Consider the following 17,821-nt stretch of genomic DNA (forward strand, 5'->3'; position numbering starts at 1 on the left):
GTTATGTGACACTTCTATATAACGTAACTCCTACCTACTGCTAGAGATCATCGAATTTATTAGGGTTCATCACAGAAGTTGAATTTTGATTAATTCATTAGTTTAGAATATTCTCCGTCAATAAAGTTTTCCTTCCGCATTTGGTTTTGGTCTTTCTTGTTCAATTCTCCTTACGGTATTTCTCTGTTCCATTATTCAAATTCGTTGCCTTCATTCATTCATATATTAGAATTGCTAGTTTAGGTTTCCCAAAAGCCGAATTATCGTTTCATGATATTTATTTATTAAGTTTAATTCTATCATGAATTCAGTAGCTTTATTTGTTAATCTTGTTGTTGTTTTTATCATAATCATGAGTAGCTAAATCCTTTGTGCTAAGATGTAGGGGATCTGTAGGTTAGACGGCTTTGACGTAGGTGACCTGCTGTCGGGCTCCGGTCGATCGACCAACATACATGGTCGATCGACCAGGGCGTGTTAGATTTGCTTCGACTTAATTAATTTAATTGCTATATTTGACGAATCGAGTGCACGCGACTAGTTGAATGCTTAGGAATTGACCGACCCGACAAGATCGAAAGATAGGGGAGGAAAATAGACTACTTAATTAAGACGACTAAATTAATAAGATCGAGAGATAAGTTAATTTAGATTTTGAGTTTCATTAATCAAGAACGAAAGTTAGTATTAGTGAGATTAGGGACCCGTAGCTTAGGCCGAAAGGTTGCTACCTGTTAAATTGGACCGAGAGGACTTTTTATTTTCCCGTCTAACATGCTTAAGACAGTTTACCTAGAGTTGCCGCCGTCGAGACTACAGTGAACCGACCATCTTAGAACCCCTTTAATATTTGCTTCCATCTATTTTTATCTACTGCTCATTTATTTACTTTAGTTATAGAACAATTCAAAACAAACCCTCACACAACTGTTACTTTAGACTAAAATTAGACAGCTATTAATTGCATCGCCTCTCCGTGGTTCGACCCTGACTGCCACTATCTATAGTAGTAGTTTGGATTTATAAATTTATCTTTGGTACTCTACGACGGTATCAAATTTTGGCGCCGTTGCCGGGGAGGCAATTGTTTAATTTTTAGTTGTTTTTATTTTAGTCTTTATCTTAGTTTAAGGGACATCTGTTCCTTAAACTTTTCTCATATTATACTTGTAGTTTCTTCTTATGCGCAGGTCACAGGGTGGTGAATTATGACCGTTAGATCCTGAGATCGAAAGGACTTTGCGTAAGTTGAGACGATCATCTAGAGTGTTGCCGACAGAGGAAGAGCTGAGTACTCTGTCCAGTTACTACGAGAACGAGCTATTTGAGGAGGATCCACCTTCATCTCCTATTTCTACTTCTTCAGCTAAGACCATTACATCTCCAGAGATGGCTGAAGAAGCAAGTATAGCCAGTCACTCCGAGCCAAAAGCCGAAAATCTCTATAAGGGATTCGCATTGCCAGCCGGGACGGAAAGGAAATTCGAACCGAAACCGTCTTACATTAACTTGGTTGAGAGAAACAAATTTAGGGGAGCTATAGCGTAGATGGCGTAGAATAGGTGACCCCGAATTAGGGCATGGTCGATCGACTGGCTTAACTGGTCGATCGACTATGTCGTGTGGTCGGTTGACTGAGGTAGTTGGTCGATCGACTAGACCCGTGTTTGATTAGCATTCGTTTGATACGTTAAGTGCAATATTTAACAATGAGACCGAGAGGAGACTTGTTAGATGCTTAGTTTTGACCAACCCGTAGATCGAGAGATAGGGGAGGGCATTAATTAATGAAAGAAAAGAATAAAGAAAAAAAAAAGAAAAAAAAAATCAAAATCGGATAATTCAAAGTCTTTATCAAATGGCGATATTTGCTCCCATGTTGTATTTGTATCTTATGGAGAGTTGACTAATTGTGGAAATGGTGAGATTAGTGCTAATCATTAGCACCGGTTTTATTGTTGAATCTTGAGCAAGGAGTTGGATGTTGTTATAATTTGGATTCGCAGTTACTAGCTCGGCTCTAATTCCTCATATCCAAATTTATCTTAGCCCCTTCTTACCCATTACCTCACATATCCATATTTACCTCGGCATGTGTCATGGTCTTTTATGGTTGGAATGCATATGTACGGTTGTAGAGAGTATTTTCATATTAGACTGCAGGCATGTTCTTATAGGTCGTAGTTAGGTGAGAGTCTTTACAAAATCAATTCTTTCTATCTTTTACATATATTCGCCTGTGCTTATGAGTGATATGAGCGACCCGTGAGAGTCCATAATGATAAGTCTCTATAGTTGACAGTTCAGCAATTTCTAGTGACTACATAACTCGTTTGCATGATTCATGTTGCTAATTGATTGTTGATTTGTAGCATTAAACTGGTTTAGGCTATTCGGTTTGCATTTCGCTCTGAGATTGAATTCGTTCCATTAGGTTTTAGGATCGAGTCTAGTTCTTGCTTGGGGACAAGCAAGGGTTTGGTTTGGGGAAGTTTGATGCGTGTCTTTTATATGATGTTTTACACCTTATTTTACACGCATTTCAGAGCTCAATTATGTAGTTTATGCTACTATTTTCCCTATTTCCGTCTACTTTCGTGTTTTTGTGTAATATTGCAGAAATGTGAAGAATCCAGCGGAAATCGAGCTGAATCCGTCCCCGAGTACTTGGCATATTATTTGACATGAAGTTTTTACTCAAGAAATGAACTTGGTGCGCGTTTCAAGGCCTGAAAATAGATTTATGGAGATTTTAGAAGCGGATTACCAGCTACAGTGGTCGATCGACTGACCATCATGGTCGATCGACCAGAGCGCGATTTCTATAAAAGATCATAAGCTACTGTACAGCGGGGTTCAGTCGATCGACTGGTCCTTGTGGTCGATCGACCAAACCGTTAATCTCCGAAGCCCATTGTAATTAGGTTTTAGGAATAAAAGTTACGTGACACTTCTATATAACGTAACTCCTACCTACTGCTAGAGATCATCGAATTTATTAGGGTTCATAACAGAAGTTGAATTTTGATTAATTCATTAGTTTAGAATATTCTCCGTCAATAAAGTTTTCCTTCCGCATTTGGTTTTGGTCTTTCTTGTTCAATTCTCCTTACGGTATTTCTCTATTCCATTATTCAAATTCGTTGCCTTCATTCATTCATAGATTAGAATTGCTAGTTTAGGTTTCCCAAAAGCCGAATTATCGTTTCATGATATTTATTTATTAAGTTAATTCTATCATGAATTCAGTAGCTTTATTTGTTAATCTTGTTGTTGTTTTTATCATAATCATGAGTAGCTAAATCCTTTGTGCTAAGGTGTAGGGGATTTGTAGGTTAGACGGCTTCGACATAGGTGACCTTTTGTCGGGCTCCGGTCGATCGACCGACATACATGGTCGATCGACCAGGGCGTGTTAGATTTGCTTCGACTTAATTAATTTAATTGCTATATTTGACGAATCGAGTGCACGCGACTAGTTGAATGCTTAGGAATTGACCGACCCGACAAGATCGAAAGGTAGGGGAGGAAAATGGACTACTTAATTAAGACGACTAAATTGCTAAGAGCGAAAGATAAGTAATTTAGGCTGTAGGAATCACTTTTCAGGGCGAGAGCTAGTGTTAGTGAGACCTAGGGACTAGTAGTATAGGCCGAAAGGAGCTACTAGTTAACTTGGACCGAGAGGACATGTTTTACCCATCCTACACGACTGTATTTCGGACTTACCTAGGATTATGCGCCATCGCAGCTATAGTGAACCGACCGTCTTAGCTCCTTTTTATCATTTGTTTACACTCATTTCTATTACTTGCTTATTTATTTATGCATTTTAGACTTAGATATAACTCAAATCAAAACCCCCAGAAATTCATAGACTGAAATAAAACAACTTAACTCCCTACCTCCTTGCGGATCGACCCTTACTACCGCTTGCTAGTTGCAATTTGGAAAATTATAAATATTATTTTTGATACTCACATCGACAGATATCAAATTTTGGCGCCGTTGCCGGGGAGGCAGCGCTAGTTTTAGTTGTTTTTTTTATTTTAGTCTTTTTCTTAGTTTAAGAAACTTTTTGTTCCTTAAACTTTTCTTATCTTCTTCTTGTAGTTTCTTCTTATACGCAGGTCACCTTGCGCTAGACAGAGACTTTTAGAAGAATCATTTCAGGAGGAAGGCTTGAGTACTCTTGATAGATGGGAAGTTCGCGTAGGAATTCGTGAAAACCAAGTATCGAAATGAATGATATTGCGGCACTAGAAGCTTCCATTAATGCCAGGTTCGAAAAACTGGAGAATGCTACAAATGAAACTGTGGAATGGAGAAAGGTAGCTCAAACTCTCTTGGTTCAAGTTATAAAAATGGAAGAAGCTAGGATTGAATCTGATAAGAATCTTGAAAATCGGTTGGCAATTTTAGTGGCTAATCAAGCTGCTAATTTGTCGAGCAAATTTGATGATACTCCACCTCTTACCCCTGTGCTTATTCCTGCTCTAACACCTCCGCCCCATATTGGGAGCACGATGGAGGAAAACTCTTCTGTTTTGACTATTGCAGGAACTGGTTTGGGGAAGGAAGAACCACCTGTTGTTCCAGCTGTGAAAGAACCAATTACTCAGAGAGGTGGATTAGGATGTCTTAGTTATGGCACAGATGAGGAACCGGAGGAGAGCCCAACGAAGGAAGAGCCGAGGAAAGTGTCAGATTATGACTTGGAGTTTGATGAGCCGGACGATCCAAGAGCTTGGGAAACCGCTAGAGCCGTTGATGACCCGTTGAGTATTCTAGATGAAGGAGTGGAGTGGAGTCCAGCTGCTGAGATTAGCATTGCGGAGGGTACTTCATATAGTCAGAAGCCATGGTCGGAGATTTTCCGCATTTTTCGCGGATGAACACTTTTTATTTCATAAGTTTTAGACATTTTATTGCTTTTGTTAGACTATTTATTGCTTTGGTTTGCGCGAGACTTCACTTTAATAAGTTTGCTTAGGATTTAAAGACTTTAGACTGTTACTTTGGGTTTTGCGCAATTTTGGGCGCGTTATTATGTGTATTTGCAGGTTCATAGACCACATTAGCTCAATTTATTGAGCTAATTCGAAGAAATCGGAAACTTACAGCAAGTATCTTGGTCGATCGACTGGCCTGTGTGGTCGATCGACTGACTGCTGCAGCTACAGGAGCTTCTGTTTCAGATGCTCTGGTCGATCGACTGGATGGTATGGTCGATCGACCGCTTCCCGCTGTTGTACCTGTTTTCGACCAATCCCCTGCTGTGTTTGATCGATTGCGGAGTTGAGGGAGTCTTTTCTCCACTATTCTCCGATTCATTTCTGTTTTCTTCTATTTTTCTTATTTTGCACATAATTTTGCGTTTCGTAAATTGCTTTCTCGGAATTACGCGCGGTACTTTTGTTTCTTTTCAGGTACTTATGGTAGCACTGCTGGCTACTTAAACCTCCTAGCTCACGCTGGTTTGGAGAGGTTTCCTTTTGCGCTTAAAATCTTGTGAGTTTCCGAGTTCCTCTTTATGTCTTATTTAGTTAATTTATCGCAATTTCCCATTTCCCTATGTTTCGTTACTCACATGATTTTGCACAATGAGGACATTGTGTGATTTTGTTTGGGGAAGAGTTTTGCGTCGCATTTGCAATTGTTTTTATTGCATTTCTGTTTCACGTTTATTGCACTTCAGTTTGCATTTGTTATTTCATTTCTCGTATATATAGAAATTTCAAAAAAATTGAAAAATTTCAAAAAATTTCAAAAAAATGCACGTTTATTTTAGCATGTAGGTCGAGTCGGAACGGTAGTATTTCAATGATGACATTGCATTTTCATCTATTTATGCCTAAGCCTTGCTAATTGACATGTTATTAGTAGATTCTTATTGCATATCTACGAGTTTTCGTTAAATATCTTGCTGAATTTGAGGCTTGACTTAGATTTATGGCAAACTACATCATTTTCTGAGGTTTAGAGCTTATAACTGATTTTATTCATGACCAATTCATTTAGGATTGTGAGTAGTTACTCCTTGTAAGACATGTTACATCAATATGCATGAATATGAACTTAATCTGCTTAATACCCGTATGCATTGAGTTTGTGGTTTGTTGACACATGTGGTAGAGGTCCCTTTTTTTCATTTTACCCATAAGCCTCACATAGCCAGATTGCCTTTTTGTCCCATAAGCTACATACCATTATTTAGCCTACCCTTATCCGAGCTAGTATTGGTAGTTGTGGGAATGTGTTTATTGCATTTTGGTTATATTGCTCTGTATGAGAAGGTTGGTGGAATGTTGGAAAGGAGGAAAGAAAAAAATAGAATTGAGAAAAAAAAAAAGAAAAAAAAAATGAAAAGCAAGTAGAAAAGAAGAAAGAAAAAAATCAAAATCGCATAATTCAAAGTCTTTATCAAATGGCGATATTTGCTCCCATGTTGTATTTGTATCTTATGGGGGAGTTGACTAATTATGGAAATGGTGAGATTAGTGCTAATTATTAGCACCGGTTTTATTGTTGAATCTTGAGCAAGAAGTTGGATGTTGTTATAATTTGGATTCGCAGTTACTAGCTCGGCTCTAACTCCTCATATCCAAATTTATCTTAGCCCCTTCTTACCCATTACCTCACATATCCATATTTACCTCGGCATGTGTCATGGTCTTTTATGGTTGGAATGCATATGTACGGTTGTAGAGATTATTTTCATATTAGACTGCAGGCATGTTCTTATAAGTCGTAGTTAGGTGAGAGTCTTTACAAAATCAATTCTTTCTATCTTTTACATATATTCGCCTGTGCTTATGAGTGATATGAGCGACCCGTGAGAGTCCATAATGATAAGTCTCTATAGTTGACGGTTCAGCAGTTTTTAACGACTACATAACTCGTTTCCATGATTCATGTTGCTAATTGATTGTTGATTTGTAGCATTAAACTGGTTTAGGCTATTCGGTTTGCATTTCGCTCTGAGATTGAATTCGTTCCATTAGGTTTTAGGATCGAGTCTAGTTCTTTCTTGGGGACAAGCAAGGGTTTGGTTTGGGAAAGTTTGATGCGTGTCTTTTATATGATGTTTTACACCTTATTTTACACGCATTTCAGAGCTCAATTATGTAGTTTATGCTACTATTTTCCCTATTTCCGTCTACTTTCGTGTTTTTGTGTAATATTGCAGAAATGTGAAGAATCCAGCGGAAATCCAGCTGAATCCGTCCCCGAGTACTTGGCATATTATTTGACATGAAGTTTTTACTCAAGAAATGAACTTGGTGCGCGTTTCAAGGCCTGAAAATAGATTTATGGAGATTTTAGAAGCGGATTACCAGCTACAGTGGTCGATCGACCAGAGCGCGATTTCTATAAAAGATCAGAAGCTACTGTACAACGGGGTTCAGTTGATCGACTGGTCCTTGTGGTCGATCGACCAAACCGTTAATCTGACGCAAATTAAAAAGACGAGAATTCCGAAGCCCATTGTAATTAGGTTTTAGGAATAAAAGTTACGTGACACTTCTATATAACGTAACTCCTACCTACTGCTAGAGATCATCGAATTTATTAGGGTTCATCACAGAAGTTGAATTTTGATTAATTCATTAGTTTAGAATATTCTCCGTCAATAAAGTTTTCCTTCCGCATTTGGTTTTGGTCTTTCTTGTTCAATTCTCCTTACGGTATTTCTCTGTTCCATTATTCAGTTTCGTTGCCTTCATTCATTCATAGATTAGAATGGCTAGTTTAGGTTTCCCAAAAGCCGAATTATCGTTTCATGATATTTATTTATTAAGTTAATTCTATCATAAATTTAGTAGCTTTATTTGTTAATCTTGTTGTTGTTTTTATCATAATCATGAGTAGCTAAATCCTTTGTGCTAAGATGTATGGGATCTGTAGGTTAGACGGCTTTGACGTAGGTGACCTGCTGTCGGGCTCCGGTCGATCGACCGACATACATGGTCGATCGACCAGGGCGTGTTAGATTTGCTTCGACTTAATTAATTTAATTGCTATATTTGACGAATCGAGTGCACGCGACTAGTTGAATGCTTAGGAATTGACCGACCCGACAAGATCGAAAGATAGGGGAGGAAAATAGATTACTTAATTAAGACGACTAAATTAATAAGATCGAGAGATAAGTTAATTTAGATTTTGAGTTTCATTAATCAAGAACGAAAGTTAATAATAGTGAGATTAGGGACCCTTAGCTTAGGCCGAAAGGTTGCTACCTGTTAAATTGGACCGAGAGGACTTTTTATTTTCCCGTCTAACATGCTTAAGACAGTTTACCTAGAGTTGCCGCCGTCGAGACTACAGTGAACCGACCATCTTAGCACCCCTTTAATATTTGCTTCCATCTATTTTTATCTACTGCTCATTTATTTACTTTAGTTATAGAACAATTCAAAACAAACCCTCACACAACTGTTACTTTAGACTAAAATTAGACAGCTATTAATTGCATCGCCTCTCCGTGGTTCGACCCTGACTGCCACTATCTATAGTAGTAGTTTAAATTTATAAATTTATCTTTGGTACTCTACGACGGTATCAATTTTATGCCACTTCCTATTTCTAAAAGATGAAGTTGAAATGCTATTGTGTGCGTCACTAACCTAGTTTGTTATTGGCACACTTAATATCGTATGGGTAGTTCGTGTTACTTAACTTATAACACTATTGTGTTTGTTGTTTATTTTGATATTGTCTTAGATCCGCATAGGATCCAGATCCGACCCGGACCCGTCGGATATGGATCTGGATCTGAAAAAATTGGACCCGCCGGATATGGATCGGATCTGGATCCAATGTGGAAAATGCGGATCTGGATCTGGATCTAGCTGGATCCGGTCCAGATCCGGCCCGTTGCCATCCCTAGCCCTAACTCTGCCGTTTGCGACCAAGCAAATCTGTGGGGAATCATTAAAGTCGGTCAGAAATATAGAAACATAGCTATATATGCTAATTTTTTTCGTGTTGTGAATAAAATGTTACAGGTTGTGACAGAAATTGAGTACTCAGAGATTGGAGTGACCATAAAAACAGAAGATGGCGGCATATTCCACGCGAAAACGACAATTATCTCACCCAGTGCAGGTGTTCTTCAAAGGGTCTAGGGTCGCTTCAAGGCTTTAATAGGAGCCAGAAGCTGCTGATGTGGCCGAATGTGAAGCGGCAGTGAAGGTTTACTTGATAGATGAATTAAACGAGGCGACCAACATTCACAATGGTTGTAGAGTTTATAATGAACACATTTTGGGGGTTTGGGTATTTTTTTGAGGGAGATCAAGTGGTCAACAATGGCGGAAACAATGCTCCAAAATGGCTTTAATAAGATGAGAATTGGAGGGAGGGGAAGATTATTAATAAGGGAAAATGAGTATTTTGGGGGCTTCATTAATTAATGGAGTGTTCTTACTTTTGGGTGTAAAGAGTAATAATGGGTGGTTAGTAACAACATTAACAAAAAAATTACCGGTTGGAAAGGTAGCCTTGCCACCGAGTTTAGTCAGAAATGAGGGGGGTCATAGTTGGGTTTATGGTGGTTTTTTTTAAAGTATGGATTAGTATGATCACCGATAGGTTAGATTATTCCTGTTTAATTTTCCTAATTAATTTGTCAATAAGTCTTGTATGAGACAGTCTCACATATTAAACCAGAAAATTTTTTTATGTTTTATTGATAATATTATAGAGTTACAGAGTTGGCCTTAAGTCTTAATATATGTCTTTGTGTTCAAACTGTTATTCGAGGGAGAGTGTTATTTGTTTCAACAAACAAGTTTTGTAACTTAGACACCCAAAAGTGAAAAGTCTGAGGTGATTTCTTATTTGATGATAAAATTGGGCAAAGAAGGGATCAGAAAAACTACTTTGGCCATCAATTATAGTGATGTTGGAATGATTCAATAAGTTGAAATTATCGTGGCCAGTAGTTGATGTGAGGAGATGCATTGCTTAAGCGAGTAATTGTGTACTTGTTCTTATTATACTTAGTCAATAATGACACGGTTTTAGTTACGAAATGTTTATCATTGTGAGCCTTACATAACTTATACAGATATATCTGATTTTAATCTGACTGTTTTTAAACCAACGGAGAAAGGTGACAACATTGGTTCGGTCCGAGGGCAGGAGAACAAGAGGCAATAAGGGAAGGGGAAGACGAAGAAACAGGAGGAAGAGAATGGGATGAGAAGTAAGAGGCATAACGGGTGGGTAATGGGAAAGAGGATGAGGCATAGCTGACGGGTAAGGGTAAGGAAAGAAGGACGTGCAGGTGAAGAGTAAGGGGAATATTTCTAACCGAAATGAGAAACAAAAGGAATTAAATAGACAAATTTAGAGGGAAATATGGTGAAATTTGAAGGGATATATTGAGAACAGAATACACACAAGTAATCCCCATACGCAAACACATAAACGCGATGTGTCATATACTACGTGCATCAGAAATAAATAGGTGTTATCACTCATTTTCACAAATTAGACACTAACATTAATACAATCGGAGATGAAGATAACATAACCCAACAGGATGTCGCGCCCGTTAGGGCGCGGACCAATGACTAGTATATATATACAAAAAGAAAAGGAAAGATAAAGGAGAAAGGAGAAAGGATTGGTAGAATTTACCAAACGTCTTCTTCGATGCTTTGCGTGTATTGCCTATCAAAATATTTAGGACAAATGCAATATATATATATATATATATATATATATATATATATATATATATATATATATATATATATATATATATATATAAACAATGCAATATTTTTGAAATTTTTGGAATTTTTCAATTTTTAGGCATTTTTTGTAATTTTTTCAAATTTACAAGTAAATATATACAAATATATACAAAGTGAATATTTTCCTCCCCACACTTAAAATTTACATCGTCCTCGATGGAACGAAATGTAGGGAAGAAATAGAAAAAATAAAAGACATGTTTTTGTAATTTTGAAATTTTCTTGAAATTAAAAACTTATTTTTGTTGTTTTGGAATTTTTCTTAAAATTGAAATAACATGTTTTTTTTTTTGGCCTCCTCCCCACACTTAATATTTACAACATCCAATGATGAATGAAGTTTGGTTAAGAGGCAATTTTTGAAATAAAAGAATATATTTTTGGATTTTTGAATATTTGAAAATAAATAACATGTTTTTGTATTTTTAAATAATAGAATTTTCTCCCCACACTTATTTATTTACATAATTTCCAATGGAAATAAATATATGGAGGAGATTCAGAAATTAACATGTTTTTGTAAATAGATTTTTTTTTTCAATTTTTTTGTGTTTTTTAAATAAGAATGCAATGATTGATTCTAACTAAATGCAAAAATTGAAGTACGATGCAAATTATACTACATGAATGCAATCCTATATGTCACAATATATTACATGAATTAAAATTCTAATGCAGTCCTATATGAATGCAACTATATGAAATTATTTTTAATATATATTACAAGTAAACTAAATGCAAGCTATTCTAATTATGCATGAGAGATTTGGATTTAGGGAATCATTCTAGTGCTTTAGATTGGTAGGGAGCAAGGCAAGCCAACTAAGAACCAGACTCAAATCCCGATTCCTCTCCGTCTTCGTCATCCCCGAACTCCTCCTCCCAAATTGGGTCATCCGTGTTCATCGGGATTCGGTTCTCACCCGACACGAATCCAGCTTCCGCCATGTAGCCACCACCCGAACCAGAGGCACCACCGGGATCAACACCGCCAAAAATAGAGGGCGTGCCTCCAAACCATGTGGCATCATGCCCATCTCCATGAGTAGCCAGAGTCGGGACGGCGGGGTTGCTAAAGTAGGCTGATGAGTCATAATTATATTCTTATTTATGCCCCCCTTAATTGTTTTTGATACGGTTTTCGTGCTAGTTTATATTATTTACATGCCTTTTATGTTAGAACGTTGATACTTCCACTTTTTTATGTTTAATGCAGGAATGATGCATTTGAGGAGCAACGAAATGAAATGGGCATCGCGGAGTAGGCATGAAGGAATACATGAAGCATGGCACGGGAATCCATAAGAATGAAGGAAGAGAAGTTAAGAAGACAACACGAAGAAAAAGGGCTGAAATAAGTTAGTTCCTCGATCAACTACCTTTGGGCTCGATCGAGGAAGTTGGTGACTCAATCGAGTAAGACAAGGCTCGATTGAGGAACCACTTATCTCCATATTTTCCGCAAATTTCCTTAAGTCGGTTATGTTTTGCTATAAATACCTAAACCATACCCTAGTTTATTTTACGCTTTATTTTTACCTAGTTTCGTATAGCTACTCTAAAAAACTCTCTTAGAATACTCTTAGTTTAGTTTATTTATTATTCGCATCGGATTTATTGTTCTTCATTACGGTATTGTTCTAATCTTTCCTCAATTATTAATTCAATTGCTTGTTCATCTTTTATGCTTTTAATCATGTTGTTCATTAATCTTATTGTTGTTATTCCCTTTACCATGAGTAGCTAAATCTATTATCTAGGGTGAAAGGGATCTAGGTGGTTAGAAAAGGGTTAACTTATGAATTGATTGTTAAATTGCTTTGGATTGTTGTTCAATTATTGTCTTGCTTCTAATTAGTTAATTACTGATCAGAATTGATTAATTAGTCTTGCATAAACTAGGATTTTCACCGACCGGGTTAAGACTAGTATAGGCCACGATAATTGAATTAGACCGACTTAATAATAGCGATTACATGTTAAGTTTAGATCTAAAAAGACATATTAGAATCGACCGATCATATGACTTTCAACAATATAAATTGTTCAATCAATGAATTATTAAACCTTACCCTTGGATGACTACCTAGTGAACCCGATCCCTACACTCTTTTAATATATTTGAATTCTTCTTTTATTTACATTGCAATTAGTTGTTAGATATCAAACAAACAAAACCCCCATAAAATTGGTTACTTTAAGACGATCTAAATATAAACAAACTAGAATAATTACCTCGCCTCCCTGTGGATTCGACCCTGACTTACCGCTGGCTATTTTGTTAGTACTAAGTTAGGATTTATTTTGATTAAGGCTAAACGACTGAAAACAACCTTATCAAATTTGGCGCCGTTGCCGGGGAGGCAACTATTTTTCTGTTTGTTTTTGTTTATTTTTGTCTTTTGTCTCAGGGAGCATCAGTTCCTTGAGACAGTTTTATCTTTTCTTTTTGTTTTCGTGTATGCCCAGGTCTAACGGGTTAGAGATTATACCTTTTGATCCCGAGCCAGAAAAGACTTTTCGCTACAGACGAAAATTTCAAAGAGAAGTAAGTCAAATGGAAGACTTGAGTACACTTGACTACGAGTGGTATACTTTCGCAGAAGATTCGTCCTTAGAAGAGAACACACTTATTTATGCACCAGTTACTCCTACAACACTACAGATGCCGACATTACCCAGTCACTCTGAACCCACAGTTGATTCTATTCATAAAGGCTTCAAGCTCCCTACCACTGATAAAAGGACTTTTGAGATCAAGCCTTCTTACATAAGTCTGGTTGAGAGGAATTTATTTGGAGGAAAAGCAGGAGAGGACCCCGCCAAGCATATGGAGAAATTTGTTACATATTGTTGTTCTATTCCTTTAACAGCTGGGGTGACTCAAGATCAGGTCAAGCAAACTTTATTTCCTTTCTCTTTGAGAGATGATGCAGCTGAGTGGTTACGGGACTTAGATATGGAGGCCGACGCAATCACTAATTGGACTTCATTAGCTCTTGCATTCTACAAGAGGTATTTTCCACCACAGGAAACTAATGCTCTTAGAAGTCATATTACAAGTTTTAAGCAAGGTCCCACCGAAGACTTTAATGAAGCCTGGGTTCGTTTCTAACGGCTAGTTTGGTCCATCCCTCACCATGGTTTTCAGATTTGGTTCCTTTGCAACCAGTTTTACAACGGGTTGTATGACGATCATAGAGCCTTGCTAGACTCAGCTGCTAATGGGAGATTCCAAGATAATACTAATGACGGTAATGCTTGGAAGTTGATTTATCAGATAGCTACTCACACAGCTGAGTATGGTAACCCCAGAGGTAGCAAGAGAGGAAGTGGGTCAGATAATGCTATTGCAGCACAGCTGGAGGCTCTAACGGCTCAAATAGCCGAGTTGAAGACTACTCAGTCTTTGAGTAATAAGCAAGAGACTGTTCACATGGTTCAACAAGAGGTGATGTGGGATAGATGGCCACACTGCGGCCAAGTGTATGAGTACCATTGAGCAAGTCCATGCCTTCCAGTCTTTCAAACAAGGTACTCCATATTCTAACTTCTTCCTTGAAAGGAGTCAGAATGCTTATGCTCAAGCTCCACAACAAAGTGCTTATATTATTCCTCCAAATGGTGGTAACCAACCAAAAGGAAGCTTTGTTCGGCAAAATCAAGGAGGTTTTTAAACAGATGCAACCTCCTCCTCTAGCCCCAAATAATGAGATGGCAGAGTTGAGAGCTCTGATGCGTGTCTTTTATATGATGTTTTACATCCCATTTTACACGCATTTCAGAGCTCATTCATGTAGTTTATGCTACATTTCTCCCCATTTCCATCTACTTCCGTGTTTTTGTACATTATTGCAGAAATGTGAAGAATCCAGCGGAAATCGAGCTAAATCCGTCCCCGAGTATCCTGCGTTGCATTTGACGTGAAATATTTGCTTAAGGAACGAGCTTGGTGCGCAATCCAAGGCCCAAAAGACAAATCCACGAGATTATAAAAGTCAAGTAGCAGCGAAAGCAGTCGATCGACCACTACCTTCAGTCGATCGACCAAATCACGGGTTCCAGAAGCTACTGTACACTGAAGAGTAGTCGATCGACTGCCATGCTTAGTCGATCGACCAAGCTGCTATCCCAGAAGAGAATTAAAAGATCGAGGAACTTGAAGCCCATTATGTTTAGGTTTTGATAATAAGCGTTACGTATGTTTGCTATATAACGTAACCTAGAACATCAGATACGGCATCGAGTTTTGATCCGATTTCTATCTAAGTTTTTACACAGTAACATTGAGTTTTTATTCATTAGGGTTTGGAACATTGTTTTAGCATTGGATTTCGTTCTTATTCTTAATCATTCCTCTGCAATCTCGGTATTCTTCTGCCTTATTTGAATTCACTCTTATTTCGTTATTAGTATAGAATTGCTAGTTAGGTTCCCGAAACCGTTTTATCGCTTTATGTTAATTGTTTGTGCTACTATTTTTAGCATGAATTCAGTAGTCTTTATCGTCACTATTATTGTTATTTTTGCCATAGCCATGAGTAGCTAAATCAATTGTACTAGGATGTAGGGGAATTATGCCATAGGCGGCGTAGTATTAATTTGGACTGAAATCGCGTGTTAGTCGATCGACTGCCATACCTGGTCGATCGACTGACCACGTAAGGTTACCTTTCGTTTTAATTGATTTTAATGTTGTATTTAACGAATCGAATGCATGCGACCAGTTAGATGCTTAATTTGTGACTGACCCATTAGATGGAGAGATAGGGACAGTTGTTAGATCACCAACTAAAATGACTAAACTATGCTGAGATCGAAAGATAGGTAAAGTTTAGACCGTTAGTCACTTTTTAGGACGAAATTTAGTATTAGTGATATTAGGGACCTATAGCGAGGTCGAAAGATGCTATTTGTTAAGAGTGGACCGAGAGGACCTCTTTATTTCCCGCCTCATGTGTTTGATTTAGACCTGTTTAGTATGCTGCCACCGAAACTATAACGAACCGACCATCCTAGTACCTCTTTTTATACTTGATTTCATCCGTTTGCTTAGTTTACTTTATTTTATTGCTCATTAGTTGTAGACCAAATCCAATCAAACCCCCACCTTTTTGTTACCTTAGACCGAATTTAAACAACTAGAAATTATGTCTGCCTCTCTGTGGTTCGACCCGACTGCCGCTAGCTATAGTTGTAGTTGGAGATTATAAATTTATTTTTGACACCTCACGACGGGTATCAAATTTTGGCGCCGTTTCTGGGGAGGCAATTGTTCTAATTTTTAGTTGTTTTTATTTAGTCTTTCTTTAGTTTAAGGGACTTCCGTTCCTTAAACTTTTCTTATATTCTTTTTGTAGTTTCTTCTTATGCGCAGGTCACAGGGTGGTGAACTAGTACCATTCAATCCGGAGATCGAGAAATCCTTGCGCGAGTTGAGACGATCACAAAGGGTATTACCGACAAAGGAAGAGCTGAGTACTCTATCAAGCTACTACGAGAACGCTTTGTTCGAGGAAGATCCACATACATCTCTTGCTTCAATTTCTTCAGCTGAGACAGTCACTTCTCCAGAAATTCCAGTCATGGCTGAAGAAGCAACCATTGCTAGTCACTCGGAAGTGACGACACCGCGAATCTCTACAAAGGATTCGAACTACCTTGGGAGGCGAGAAAATTCGAGCCAAAGCCTTCCTATATTAACCTGGTTGAGAGAAACCATTCGGGAGCTGCAAATGAAGATGCGGCCAAGCACATGGAGATTTTTATTGATTATTGCTGCTCTATACCCCCGCCGGCCGGTGTGACCCAAGATCAGATCAAGGAGACCATGTTCATTTTCTCTCTTCGTGACGCTGCAAGAGAGTGGTATAGAGATCTGGACCGAGCCGCTCATGGGATCACCGACTCGAATTCCTTAGCCCTGGCATTCTACAAAAAGTACTTCTCTGCCTCGAAGACGAATGCCATTAGAGCTCAGATCACGAGCTTTAAACAAGGGCCTGATGAGAACTTCCATGAAGCATGGGTCCGTTTCAAGAAACTAGTGCGAACCATACCGCACCATGGGTTCGAAAAATGGAGTCTTTGCAACCAGTTCTACAATGGGTCAGTATGACGATCGAGGGCTATTTTGGATGTCATAGCCAATGGCCGATTTGTTTGAAAACATGGGAGAGACAAAGGGGTGGAAGATCATCGATGATTTGGCCACTCATAAGGCTGAATATGGGAATTCGAGAGGAAACCAGAGGAGAGCTACTGAATCTTCCTCTGTTGCTGCACTAGAAGCTCTCACTGCAAGGTTTGACAAATATGAGTTAGGAGGAGCTTCTAAAGGAGGGATGTACCATGTTAACGCTGTTTTTGTTTGACGGTCCTTTCGTCCTCGTAGAAGATGTGGAGCCGAGGGGCATATCTCAGAGAATTGTTCTGTCCCCTTTGAGTCTTGTGCTGCCTTTCCACACTATAGGCAGACAAACAGGTACTATGAGCCGAATGTCCACCCCAACTTGAGGTGGAGTAGCCAGAATGTCCTGAATCCGACTCAACCTCCATAACAGCAGCAGCAGCAAGCCTATGTACCCCCTCACAAACAACCATATCAAAAACCTTCCTATGTGCCGCAGCAGCAACAATCCCAAAATTCCGAGTTCACCGAGTTGAAGAACTTATTGCTGAAGGAGTCCCAAGCTAGAGAGGCCGGGATGAAGATGCTCGAGAGCCAAATTGCTCAATTGGCTAGTAAGAGTACCACTCGAGCTCCCGGACACTTACCGACTCAAACTGACCAGAAAGAGACCCTAAATGCCATAACATTGAGGAGTGGGTCCACCCTGGAGGGGCCTGCTATGGTCGAAGATGCCACTGCGGATGATGAGGCAAAACCGAGTCAAAACAAAGCTGGAACGAGCAAAGGAAAGAAAAAGGCGTCTACCTGGTATATCAGTCGATCGACTGACATACCCGGTCGATCGACTGAAGCGCGGGTTACAGAAGCTTCTGGTCCTGTTCATCTCAGTCGATCGACCAACATCACTGGTCGATCGACT

At 38.6% G+C, this 17,821-nt stretch overlaps 1 non-coding gene across 1 annotated transcript; it reads right to left on the reverse strand.

The window, feature by feature from the left end:
- Nucleotides 1-16,734: 16,734 nt before the first annotated feature.
- On the reverse strand, nt 16,735-16,841 carry LOC141620458 (small nucleolar RNA R71). Its single transcript, XR_012531970.1, has one exon. It is a non-coding gene; the product is annotated as a small nucleolar RNA R71 (small nucleolar RNA).
- Between the last annotated feature and the right edge of the window lie 980 nt (nt 16,842-17,821).

Source organism: Silene latifolia, chromosome 1, assembly GCF_048544455.1.
Source record: "Silene latifolia isolate original U9 population chromosome 1, ASM4854445v1, whole genome shotgun sequence".
In the NCBI taxonomy this organism is placed as follows: Eukaryota; Viridiplantae; Streptophyta; class Magnoliopsida; order Caryophyllales; family Caryophyllaceae; genus Silene; species Silene latifolia.